The sequence below is a fragment of the Cygnus atratus genome, chromosome 25 (genome assembly GCF_013377495.2).
Source record: "Cygnus atratus isolate AKBS03 ecotype Queensland, Australia chromosome 25, CAtr_DNAZoo_HiC_assembly, whole genome shotgun sequence".
Lineage (NCBI taxonomy): Eukaryota > Metazoa > Chordata > Aves > Anseriformes > Anatidae > Cygnus > Cygnus atratus.
In genome coordinates, this window is record NC_066386.1 from 3,568,482 (window position 1) to 3,581,705 (window position 13,224).

At 45.2% G+C, this 13,224-nt stretch overlaps 1 protein-coding gene across 1 annotated transcript in view; it reads right to left on the bottom strand.

Moving 5' to 3' along the window:
* The window catches only part of TANC2 (tetratricopeptide repeat, ankyrin repeat and coiled-coil containing 2), a 244,554-nt gene that overhangs the window by 106,273 nt on the left and 125,057 nt on the right, over nucleotides 1–13,224 (bottom strand). The gene's annotated exons all lie outside the window — the stretch shown is intronic.

Consider the following 13,224-nt stretch of genomic DNA (forward strand, 5'->3'; position numbering starts at 1 on the left):
AGTCTACAGTTAATTATTCATCTGATAATGTACAATCTGGAAAAGAGCCGATCTCCGCTTCCCAGCTCTGTCCTGGCTCGGGGGTGCTCCAGCACTCAGCCTGGAGCTACAGCAAAAAGATGTTGCTTTAAATATAACTTTTTGATAACTGTAACTGAAAACCACAAATCACAGAATCTGGGATATGTACAAGACCTCAGTAAATTTAAGCCAGCTGCTTCCAGAAATTCCCATTTAGCCTCCAAATGTACATCTCACAGAAGCTTACAGAATTTCTTGGTGTCTCACCCGCACTACTCCACATTAGAAACCCTGGAGCATCTCACGCAACAAAGTCGGCATTCAGAAGCGCTGCCAGCTTTGGCAGATCAGCATCTGAAGCAGTCCTTAAACGGTGACTTCACTGTTATGAAAGTGGATTATGTAGTATGATAATAGAAGTTGTCTTCTAAGTTATTGAATCCCTATTGTACTGCTTTATACAACACTGACGTGAATAGGATAGATTTAAGATAGAGACAAATTTAGATGGATGGCCCAATTTTTCTGAACTGCTGACCACCCACATTCAATCTGTGGGCATTTACCATCCCGGGGAGTCAAATTCAGAACAGACACATTTACGTAAAATGAAAAGTATACAGACTCTGATTTCCAAGGTTATTTTTGCTTTTTAAAAAAAAAAGTCGACTTTGGAATTTATCCTAGATATCTACATGTAGGATATGGCTTAGTTCGTAATTACTAAAAGTTTCTTGTGCATTCCCCATGCTGGTTTCAGAGCACATTAACGATCCTCAAACCACTTTTACTCCTCAGAAAGTAAAAGGTCAGAGTAGCGCTGCACGCATCTGAGCACTTCCTTCTGCTCTGTGCAGGCCCTGGTGCAACCTCCAATTTCCTTCAGTTACTCGCACTGGTTTAAAACTAGGAAAGAGCCGACTGTACAGTCTTTTACATACGACCACTGTGGCAATGCATGGGGAAAAGTACTCAGTACAGGTTCCTGCATCTAAGCCACAGCTGGGATCCTGTGCAGCATGCTCTAGGGGACCCTGCTTGGCAGGGGGTTGGACCAGGTTATCTCCAGAGGTCCCTTCCAACCTCAACCATACTTCCATTCTGTGATTCTGCGAAACTTATGAAGAAAACCAAGTTTCTGGAATGGTGCTCACGAAGAGGCGGCCGACCTGCGCTGCTTGCCAAGGACGCGCCGTGCAGGCTCGTGCCAGGCCAGGCCACTTGCAGGGAACATGTCCAGCAGGCCAGCAAGCAGGCAGGACTGAAGTCTTCAGTTTGCAATGTGTTATTTCAGACTTGAGAGCGATTTATTTACAGACTACATCAGGGCGGGCTGGGCAGAGCCAGCCAAATTCTGCTCAGCGTCAGGAACCGCTCTCAAAACAAACAGTGCAACTTGCTCCTGCGAGGCTGGGTTTAACCGTGTCCGCACCATCCCTAAAGTATCTCCAAGGGGCACAAGCTGTCTTTTACTTCTAAAATAAAATTATAAGCTCATCCCAGGTCCCTGCACAAGAAGGTGCAGCGTCATGCAGAGGTAGCAGACGTGACTGCAGCCCTAATTCCCTGGCCAGACACAAGACAGGAGAGCAGCAGCTGAAGGAGCTGAGCTCTGAGAGCATCCCATTTAGTGTAGAACTATCAATTATTTTATTATAATGTGGCTTTCAAAGTGCAGATAACTTTGAACTTGAGCAAAGCACCACTGTACTGGATTATTATGCCTTTTGGTTTTATGTCTTTAAAAATAAGTGCAGTCGTTTAATTGAGTGTCAAAGAAGAGACAGAGCAGCTCCAAGAGGCCTGTGAATGGGTATTATGGAAAGAAGCTGTAAGCTACCTTGCAAAGTTGACAGTAAGAGCTAAAACTCGCTCTCCAAGTTCAAAGAGAGGGCATAACTTCTTCCCCGCACCGCGCGCTATCCAGCTAATGCTGCAGCCACATTTTAGGCACACTTGAGCGCATTCGGTTCCCCGACCTCACTGGGGAAATCTGAGTGCACAGTCGAGAGCAGAATTGGCCCACGGTATTTTTAGCTCTTCTGACACTGTACTGCTGTAATGAACCGCAGCAGCTCAAACCAAGCCCTACAGTCAGCTCCAATACGCGACCACGAGCGTCTCAGTACCCAGAAGCGAGGTGCTCAGCTATACACACACAAACCTGAAGGCAATCAGGGAGCGGATTCGAGAGATCACAGTGTGGTTCGAGGTCTAGGGCCGCTGCGTTGGGCTACATCAAGTCGCACGCTTCTGCTTAAACATTAAGTCATGTTAAAAGCCTTCCTAAAATGCTCAGCGCCAGGAATTTTAAACAAGTAAAAAATCTTAACTCCCTGCTTCACTGGATGTGCCGAAGTGTTCAAAGGAGTTCAAGGGACTGCAGCTTTGTGTCCTTGTTCAACAGAAAGTGGGTATTCATGTATATACACGTAGATATATACACATACACACACAAATAACAAATGGAAGGCTTTCTTGCTGGGCATGGGGCGAGCTGGGCTGCTGCTGCGCTCCTCAGCCGCCTCTGCCTACCTGCCTGGGCCCCCGCTGGTCTCTCAGCGGCCATCAGACGGCAAAACTTGCATTTTTATGACAGCTGACATCTTCGGTTAGCTGGTTGAGTCGTTTACGTCTTGTTTGGTTTTAAGCAAGAGGTTTTTCTTGCTCAGCCCAGCTGCACTGAGCTGGCCGTGGGTCCAAGGTGGGGGGACCCAGCGCGACCGGCACGTGCTTGGCTAAACTGAGCCTCCTCACCTGTATTCAAGTTTAGCTGGACATGAAATTCCGCCTGATTACGTTGTCTTTGCACACACTGTTGCATTACCAGATCCCCACATGATAAATGATTTTCCAGAATCTTAGTAAAAATGATTTCCCTCTGCAGCCTGGAACTTAATAGAGCAACTTTTACCCACTTGGATTTTGTCATGGGTAATTTTAAAACAAGTGCTCCAAACTTGGAGTAAGCATTTCAGGTACTGAAATCAGAGTCAAAACCAAGACAGATTTACTGATGTGTGCCTCTAGTCCAAGGACTTTAATCACAGATGCAGCCCACAGAGCACAAACACACTGCAGTGAATTGCTTATTTCTAATAACATAAATAAAAATCCATGAACACCCTCAGCTCCAAGATAGATTAGTCTCAAAAGCTGTAGCCTAGTTGGAAGGAGAGGTAATTTGTCCAAACAGCACGGGGATTGTTTTGGGGAAGAAAAATGTAAGCAAACTGCCTTACTTTACACTGCAAAAATAAATGAACTCAAAAATAAGACATTCAGATTCTTTCGTAGTGACCTTTCCATAAATAAAAGATATCTTCAAAACAGAAAGCAAAGGAAGAATATTCAGAAGGCCACATGAAATAGGCAATCCAATTTCCAGTAAAGCAACAAAAAAAAAAAAACAGACTGAAGGAGACTGCTTTCTCTTAATCCTTAATCTTCAGAAGAGACAGGTAACGGCAGCATTATATGACAGAAATAAATAAAGGCTCCTACACAGAGATGTGAAACAGTTTGTCCTTTTAGATTAAAATACTACACGTGTTTAGGCTATCTGGCATTTTTATCTCCTGGCTTGGAAGAATGCTGAAAACCATAAATCACAGTGCTGCAGTCTTAACACTGCTGAATTCACAGAGCGATTCAGAAGTGGAAAAGAACAGAAAAAAATATTAAATCAATCCAGCAAAAACTTCCAATTCCTTACCAATAAAGCCACAGGGAAGGGGAAAAATCGCAAACCAGTACCAGCCACACAGACTTCTGTATGCGTACCAGTTCTCCCTACTACGCTGCTAAGTCCGGACTTCACAGTAATGGAGAAAAGATTGAAAATCCGACATAATTGTGGCTTAATTACTCTGAGACCGGAAAACAAAGTAAAAGAAACAAGAAATGAGAATGGAAGCTATGGCTTTCGTCATCTCTAGCCCATGAAGAGCACGCTATGATTTATTTATTTATATTATTTTTGTATGTCTATATATATGTGTGTGTGTGTATACTTATTAAACTATTATTTATTTTACTTCTGGATTGCATTATACTGAAAGGGATGCCAGAAGAGGATCAGACGGGCCAGGAGACGAACAGCGGGCTCATTAGATGAGGGCTCTGGAAGGTCGCTGGGCTGAGCAGCGTCGACCCTCATGGAGGCCGGGGGCGAGGTCAGGGCAGCAGAGGCCAGGGAGGCCGAGGATGGAGCACCAGGCTCCGCGATCGATGGCTGCAGCAGCAAGGTCACCAAGGGCCCCCAGGGCATCGAGGGAAAGGGCAGAGAAGGAGCTGAGGCTGTACAAGGAGACCGAGCATCCATCGGGGACACGTCTGGCAAAGGGCTCTTAACTGCTTTGACAGCGTGAGAACCATTTTCAACTATTACAGCCAAGCAATTAACAATAATAAATAATTAAACCCAGCCCTCAATGATTTAGAAGCTTCAAAAAGAGCATAGGTACCTAAGGCGCACGCACAGCTTTTTTTCTTTAATAATTCAGCTTCCAGAGTTCTACCAAACCTCAGAAGTGCACATCTCCATCCTCTCCAGCTACTTCTGCCATCCCTTTAAGTTAATAAATTATTTTACTGAACTACAAAAACTGAAAACTTTATAACCTGAGCTTGTCAAGGAATTTAACACCTCTAATTCTTCCTTTCAAACAATTTGACCCAACTCAACTACGTCTGAGGACCTCTGCGATCCACCACAGAACCTGCCTGATTTAGACCCTTCAGAAGCAATGGCACGGATCCTGGCAGCTCCCTATGTACACTTCTGGTATTGTTGGAGGGCTCGAGCCCAGTCCTCTCCTAATGCAGCAGGCTGGTCTCTCGGTTATGTAAGAAAAACCCCGTCTACCAAAATCTGAGGTTTTAGCTTTATCCCAGAAAAGGGTGCCAGGTCAGGGAGCCACCCACGGCCCAGAGGCCACCGAGAGCCACGCGCACGCCTGCGTTTTCTTTCAGAAATGGTCCTGCTACCACCCCGGCCAGAGCTGATCAAGGGAGGCGTTCCTGGCAAAAGCAGGGGCGTTCGGCCTGCTTCTTGTTAGGGTGGTTTTTTTGTTGTTTTTTTCTCTCCAGGGGGAGTTCATAAGTGTTCATAAATGTTCACAACATTTCCTTGGAAATCAAATTTATAATCTCGTAAGCACAGTGTATTAGGTTTGCTCTTTTCAAGAAAGCATTCAAAATGCACGGCTTTGAACATTATCATTCTAAAATACTGTTTCTGTTTAGTTCTTTCAATTCCTATAATGAAATCTGCCACACATTTCAGCTGCAATTTCTTAAAACCAAATGAAATTTCTTTATGATATATTTTGCAATTCTGTGCCTTGTTTGATAGCTACCATCGTCTAATCTTTCAGATGAATGACAGAGGGTAGCACCCTTGCAAGAAACTAACAATGTCTTTGCTCCACAGAACGGTTTTGCTGTAATGGTTACACTTTTCATTTCAAAAGGAGACTGAATATAATTGAGATTACGTCTGAAATCTACTTCAGCGAGTGTCTAACGAGAAGCACTGGGTAACAGTTCGCCTAGTGGCACCCATCACAGAATTTGCCTGAATATGAATGATTTGTCTTAATCAAAAATCCTCAAATTAGTGAGGAAAAAAATAGAACAGTTGCATGCAAAGACTGAGCACCTATAGACTTCCAGAAATAAATGATGCCATTTATGATTTTGATCTTCAATTACATAACCATAGAGTTTTATCCAAAGACTTCTCTTTCTCCATGTGACCCAAATCTGTCCCATTATTATGTACATCTGCTTTAAGTTATTCTGGATATACTTGAGCTATATTTGGCAAATGCCCTTGACCATTTCTGCATATTCCCCTAATCTCGGTATTAATGGAAAGGTTTTTTCATTACTCTTGCTTACATCAAGAAGAGATTTTTTAAAATGTAACCAATAAGGGATGAAGACTGCATCAGATGCATTGCTTTAATGCATATTTTCGTGCTGCTGCTCTTTTCAGACTTAGTGTTATTTCTGAGAGAGCAATTGGAAATATTCCCACCGACTGAAATTGTACCCAGCCGGGCGGCAGGCGAAGTCTGTCTGCCCCTCTGTGCTGGTTCATCAGAAGTTGCAATGCAACAGAGCAAACAGGCAACCGAAATCTTCGCTGGAATCGATAACTCTGTAATTAGGACTATAAATTTATCTTGCTCTTCAGCTGTGACCTCCGGCTGGCCAAAAAAACTGCCTTTGAAGTAGAAAAGTGCTCCAAGTGCAGCTCTGCCTCAACCCGCAGCCTCTGTGCACTGCTCCGGGCCGTGCTCCGGCTCTGCAGCTTCAGGGGCTTGCTGCTTGCTGCCAGCCTTCCCGTAACAAGTTGCCTTTCTCCTTCGCTGCAAAAGTTCTCACCTTACTTCCACACCTTACACAAGTTCCACAGATGTTTGCTCTGAAAAATTCAAATGAGAAATTCTCCTCTGCACCACGTACAAAAACTGCTTCCTAACCCATTCTCCCCACTGCTGTGGATGTCCTTGCGTGTTCCTTCAAGCACACTGCCAGAACGACAGTTATTTTTTTTAATCAGAAGCCATACTGAGCCACAGACAGGCAACAAATGCAATTTCAATACTATCATCAAATCTATTTCAATGTAATTCATGCTCTAGATTTGAAAAAAAACCCTCTGTACTCCTATTTGGGGGTGAATTTTCTTGGATTTCAGCTCCCATTTACCTCCTGAAGAACAGAGAACGGAGGAAATAAGAGGACACTCAATCAATCACTAAACATCCCTTTAAAAAGGCCACAATTACCATAAATGGGATCCTGGGTATACGGAACATTTCCTAAAAGCAAGATTACATTTAGATCCCTGAACAGGTTCCTGAGCTCTTTAAAGCAGCAAGGACAAAATGTCAGAGGCAGCAAGCCCTCTGCTGATGCAAAGCAGAGATGCAATTATCCCTTCCCTTACGGTTTTGGCATATTATCTTGGGCACGTCACCTGATCCTAAACGTGGCTCTGCTCTCCCATCTCCGAACACAGACCCTCCCATCAAGCACTGTCTGAAGAAAGGCCTTGACTCCTAAATACGGTTATTTGCTATTTAGCTTTTAGTTCTCTGAGATGACCTTTTATTCCAGCCAGGTTTGGGGATGAGCTCTTATACTCCTATCGATAGGGAGATGTTCCAGGTTGGTTGGGGGTTTTTGTTTGCTTTTTTGCTTTTCCTTTTTAAGATTCACAATCAAAAAAGAACAGCCACTCCCTTTGAATATTATGTTTGATAAAATCTGAGCAACATACTCAAATATTATTTTGTGTATTTATTTTGCTACATCAGGCATGTTTCTCGTAATCCACCCAAAATATTTTTTGAATCTCAGCAACTGCTTCCCTAAACCTCTCGTATTCTCTTCTCTTACAGTTTTTCACGTGGTAAATCTGACACAAACCTCACGAACACGTTACACACCACTGCTGGGAAGAAAACGAACAGCATTAGCCGGCTTTGCTATCTGGCAGCTTTGGTAAGAAGCTGTATTTTGGGGATGAAGCACAAATAAGCTAATGGTGCCAACAGTTAACTGGACTACACACAGCTCCAGCAGAAGCCTGGACAAATCCTCTTCTCCTGCCATTTGGGGAACTGCCCAGCTCTGGCAGGGATGGAGGAGACGCACAGCTCCCAGCACAACACCGCCGCCTGCACGGGAAGCGTCCCTGCGCGGGGGCCAGCAGCGCCTCGCATGCAGGTGGCACAAGCAGGGTGGCAGGGAACTTTCAGAAGTGTACTTGTGTGTGCTGAACACATTGCTGCTACTGCATAAAATCGATCTAGGTGTTCACCTGCAAAACCATGCTTATTTCTGCCCTCGGCTGCTGCAATGGCGGCAGAGGCCACTGAGAATCCGTTCTGTCGCATCCAGCCGTGGTCCCAGCATTTGACTCCTTGGGGAGAAAGAATTTGCAGAAAAGGACTTTTACAAGTGTCCTTTCTTCTTGTGAGGTAGCTCTGCCTGGTCAAAACACAAACAGTGTACAGGGAGCTGCAACTTTAGTTACATCAAGGAGAGATGCTGTAGCCATTGACTGCTGTTAAATGGGAGGTTGTGGGTTTGTAACAGAGTAAGGGGAGACACAGGCAGCACCAAGGCCTTCTTTTTCCTACAGCTGATATATTAGCACTTTTCCAGAATAAATGTTATTCAAGGCTAATCAGACCAAATCGTGACCTTAGCCTTTAGAGCATAAACAGCAGTCTCCCAAACCTACTGCCATTAGATTCCTGGGATTTCAAAAGTGCGGTTTGGGTATGGAAGCTGTGACAGAGATTAATAATCTACCATCACCAGCTATTAGAGCATCAAGTATAAAAGCATTATTGGATGATTGTGACTTATTAATACTTACTCAGGTTGGCAGAATTGTAAACTGTGAGTTATCAAAATGAGCTGACCATACAGTTCTGTATTCGTTACTGCAACAAGCACCTCTGTTGCTTCCTGGACTCACATGGATTTCCACAAAACTAGGTGATTTCAGTAACAACTGCAAATGCAACAGAGAATTTTCCATGCTTTTTGGTGTTATTTTCAAACACAACCAATATCCAGGGCCTCTGCTAATCAACATCCCTTCAGTACCTAATAGAGCAGGAAGACCCCGTTGCCCATTCTGATGAGATCCATTTAATACTTGTAGTTTCTCTGAAGCGTAAGCCGTATCAATGAAGGCCTTACACAACTCAGAATCCGATCCACCAGCCATCCTCACAGCAAGTTAAGTTACACAGGGCAAGAGCTGCAATTTTACACAGGTCGTTTGGGTGGAAGTCCAACGCTGAAGTTAGCAAACAGGGGAAGGCAGAACGACAGCACCCAGGTAACCTCGCACATTGCTGCATCTCCTCCCGTCGGGCAACCAAAACAGGTGCCGAGAAGAGAACCCAGCAGGAAGCTCAGGAACAAATAGAGGAGTTTGAGGAAGACTGCTGCAATTTCAGACCAAAGACAACAATTTTGGAGCCTGCGGTAAGTGACAGACCTCTGGAGGGCCTTGAAGATGTGGTGGTATAATCATTGCTTTCCAGGAAGGCTGTGAGTTATCTGCCCTTTCCAGCTGGCAACTGGCCCAAATTTTTCATGTTTGGATTCAAAGTAATTATCTTTCAAACGATTAGAAGTTCAAATAATTAGCAACATCAAATGTCCAAAAGTCTGCTTAATACAGTAGGCAATCCACCTGCAGGCTGCAGTGCGGGAGGTTATGAGCAAATTGATCTCCTTTCTTCAGCACAAAAGTGCAGCTGTGCTGACCAAGAGAAAGGAACAGATAGGATGGGGAGAATACTGATGATCAAAACAAATTACAGCAAGGGGAACAATATTCGCACTGGAAAAGAATAAAGAAGTCCTTGTTCTGCAGTCCCGAAGAGTGACAGGAAGTCAAGGCAACTGGTAAGAGAGCAGAAGTAATGGTGTGGCTTTCAGAGCACTGCATATTTTCCCTTATGAGAAGCTCTCCATAGCATCCCTGATGTTCAAGTGCCTTTTGGTTAAGGGAAAAAGAAAGCATCCATCGGATTCATACAACCATTAAGACATGGGAACCAAGCTCTTACAAGGATTGAGCAGTTTTCCACAAATGCATCTATCCTCCTATTATCTTTGGAGCTGGTAAAACAAATATTCACTTTTTGCCTCCACAAAAGTTGAAACAAACTAATATTGCCTCAAAACTGGCATCAGAAACAAAGAGAGTAGAATTATTGATTGCTTCCTCTAGACTGCAGAGTATTTGGGAAGAAATATCCAAGTCAGAAGGAAAAGGGACGACTAGTCAACAAAGCCATGACCAAGAAGCCCACCTACCATTATTTCCTTCCTTCTTCCTCTCAGGGTCCCAGTATTTCCACTTATGACAGGCATAAACTCCAAAGGTTAAGGCTAACTCCAAATTAACCACAGCCTGAATAACTCCTGAGGGCAGCTCCAGGAGCTAAGATGAAGGATTAGGGTTGTGTAACGACACCGACAGATTGCAGGCGGGAGCCCTGAAGACACAGGACAGCACGGTCACAGACAGGTCAGGGCCGCCACTGCCCTGGGACTTGCAGACACTGCCCTCGTGGCGAACACCGAACACATGGCAGTGTGCATTTAATTCAGTTTGACAGATGCGGAGTGGAAACAAAATTACCACAAGATGAACAAAAGTTGAAATGGCTTCATAAATCTAAATTGACACGTTGTGCCTTCCCAAAACTGCAAGTATCGGCGGGTCTTTTCTGCCCAAGAAAGGACAGTCTGGGGATAAAGATTTTGGTTTGGATACGGCTGATAATTATAGAAGTGAGAGTGCGAGCAGCCTCCTGTGACACTTCACGAGGGCAGTGACAACAACCGCGTCTTCAGCAGCAAGCGAGCAGCACCCTGCTGGAGGTTCAGAAGGCACGTCGTACCTGCTGTCAGCAAAACTGCGATCCTAAAGCAGGATCTGGGCAACCAGCTCACGTTTCCAGTAGGATGATACAGGCAACAGATCCCTGTGATGGCCAAGCGTAGAAAATAGTCCAAAAGAGATTAAGCAGAAGAGAAGTGTGGAGACCTGCATTACCTGTTACCTACACTGCAAAAAAAATTCCACTCCAACCTCTGAATATGACTGATTTTTTGGTTTGAGGCAGGATACTTTGTACCTTTTGTACCTTACTTTAGGCTGAAATTCTGAAGAAGTTCTCCCTCATTATAAGGTCCAGTGAGCCTCCTGAAATATACAAGGACATATGTCATTATTAGCTGCGCCTTTGTCCCATCCGTAAGAGCTAATTTTGTTTTATAGCTGTGTGTGTCAGGCCAACCACGGAGCTGAAGATGGAGCCATGTGCAGATAAGAGGGCATTTGAGCATGCGAGGACTGCTGGGCCAGTGTGGAGGCCCACGTCGGGTTGAGGCTTCAAGACCTGACCTCATCCCGTCTACATCACCCACCAGAACAATCCGAGTTTATCGAATCCTCAGTTTTGCTTGCAGTGACAGCACGATGCTCCACACCCAAAGACAGCTCAGCAGCGTGGATGGCCATTGGGCCACAACGCTGGAGCAAAACTGAGTGGCCCACACCGCTGAAGACACCCGACAGCCTCCTGACATGACTCGTTCTCAACTAATCCACACAACTTGGATGTCTCTGCTTCGCAGGCCATCACAGGTTCACAGCCATACCGCCCGAGCTGTGGTATTTGGGAGCATCGGTGCAGGCTGCCCTTGTTCCTTGTTTTAAGAAATAATATACTAGAAAAGGAAATTCCCCTGCAGGGAGTCGCTCGTTCTATGCGGAGCCTGCCCTTGACTTTCTCCATCAGCAACGCAAAGGTTATGTTCACAGTACGGGGAAGGTCTCCGATGCTCCCTGCTTACTGCAAAGTGTGATATTAAGTGTCACGTCTACTCAGATGTGAAATCGACGAGGCTTTTACACACATCCTTGTAGGCCCATCGCCGAAGGCTTCAAAGTCAACAGGGCCAATTTGCTTGCGTACATATTTACTTACTGGCAAGACAGAAAGCTACAAATACTCACTAAGCCTAAGTGTTAGCACAAAGAAGTTATCATTTCCCAGTAGAGGAAGGGAAGGGAAGCACTCCTGTCTGACGAGGCGAAACAACTTGTTTGACTCCAGGATCCATCCAGACAGGCACAGCCCAAGGTGCTGAGCTGCAGGGAACTCCGCTGCTGGAGCAGCTGATGTGAAACACACTTCAAGCACCTTGTAGATAAGGTGCTTTGGCAGTCACTGCGATACTCTAAAGTTGGACAGTTCTTCACAGGAATAGATTTTGGACCTCCTAAAGCCATTTTCTCCCCCCCTTTTTTTTTTTCCCCAGATAGCTGAAAGAAAATCTGAGGCTGTAAGGGGAAGCTGATGGTTTGCATTTCACATCAGGAAGCTTCAGGAACACCGTGTTATCTGAACACAGTGAACAGTTAAAACATACGGGGATAGTATATGGAATTCCTGTTATGTCCAGCTCTACTCTTGAGCCCCCTTGACGAGAAGGCTGGCTCCACAAACCCCAAGGTGCAACCTCAGGCCTCTTCCCAAAGCTGCTGCCTCCTACATGCCTGAAGGCCCCTCTAGGCCCATCTGTAGGTAACGGCGAGCGCCCTGGGGCTGATCCCAAGGAGACACACCTCGAACCCTAACCATGCCGTCGCTATTCTTATCACAGACTCAGGATCGCAGCCGGGTTTATTTTGAGGCCGTTTCCATCTCTGAACAGCACTGTGCTCCCAGAAGAAGCACAGAGAAGTCGATGGCTCCCATAGCAACCGACGCAGGGAATTGCCATCGTTCTGCTGCAACTACGGCCGATCGCAACGATTTCCCATTCCCTTCAGGTCAGTGGGCCTGAGAATGCTGGGCCAGCCCCAAGACTCAACAGTAAAACCATTTGTCAGGCCACGGTTTGTTTGATTATTCCCCGGCCTTCCTCCCAGCCCAGCACTGCCTAATATGACCAAGGTTGGACAAGGATCCTGCCGGCTGACTTTTTGTTTGGGGGTTTTCTTTTTGGCTTATTGCCTTTTCACCACAAGAAATGCGAGCGCAGCTCTGCCTCACCCATTCCCTGTTGAGGGGCTTTCTCTGACACCTGAAATATGTCCTGGTGGTGTTTAAGAGAAGCACGTGGTTCGCGTAAAATGAAAACTAGACATCTTTACACGGTGAAAAGAAAGAAGTGGAAGCAAGTAGACGTCAACTCCAGAGATACTTTAACCAAAGAGGGAGAAAAAGGAGCGACGAGATGAACAGAAACAACAGCGCTGCGATGGCAGCAGCGCCGTGGTGGTACCTAACTCCCTTAGGAAAGGAAGCAGATGCCTGCCAGCTTTGCCTGGAATAAGCAGACACCCACTGACCAGACAGTTTTGTGTCCCAAAATTTCCAAAGAAGAATTTAATCATAGTAGAAGATAATGTCATAACATACTTAGCCTTTGAAACATAATGACAAGGTAATAAATCACATGAAATGCAACTGCAAATGTGGATCTAAGAGAAAAAGCAATTACCTGAAAGCACCATCCATCTCAGACTGCTTCCAATAGGTTTCCTGAGCGCTTGTAAGTCAAAACACGCACGTGTTTTAGATGCTATGGTTAAAACAAAAAGCAGCACAAAGAAAAATGCCCTGTGATGAAGAGCGAAGC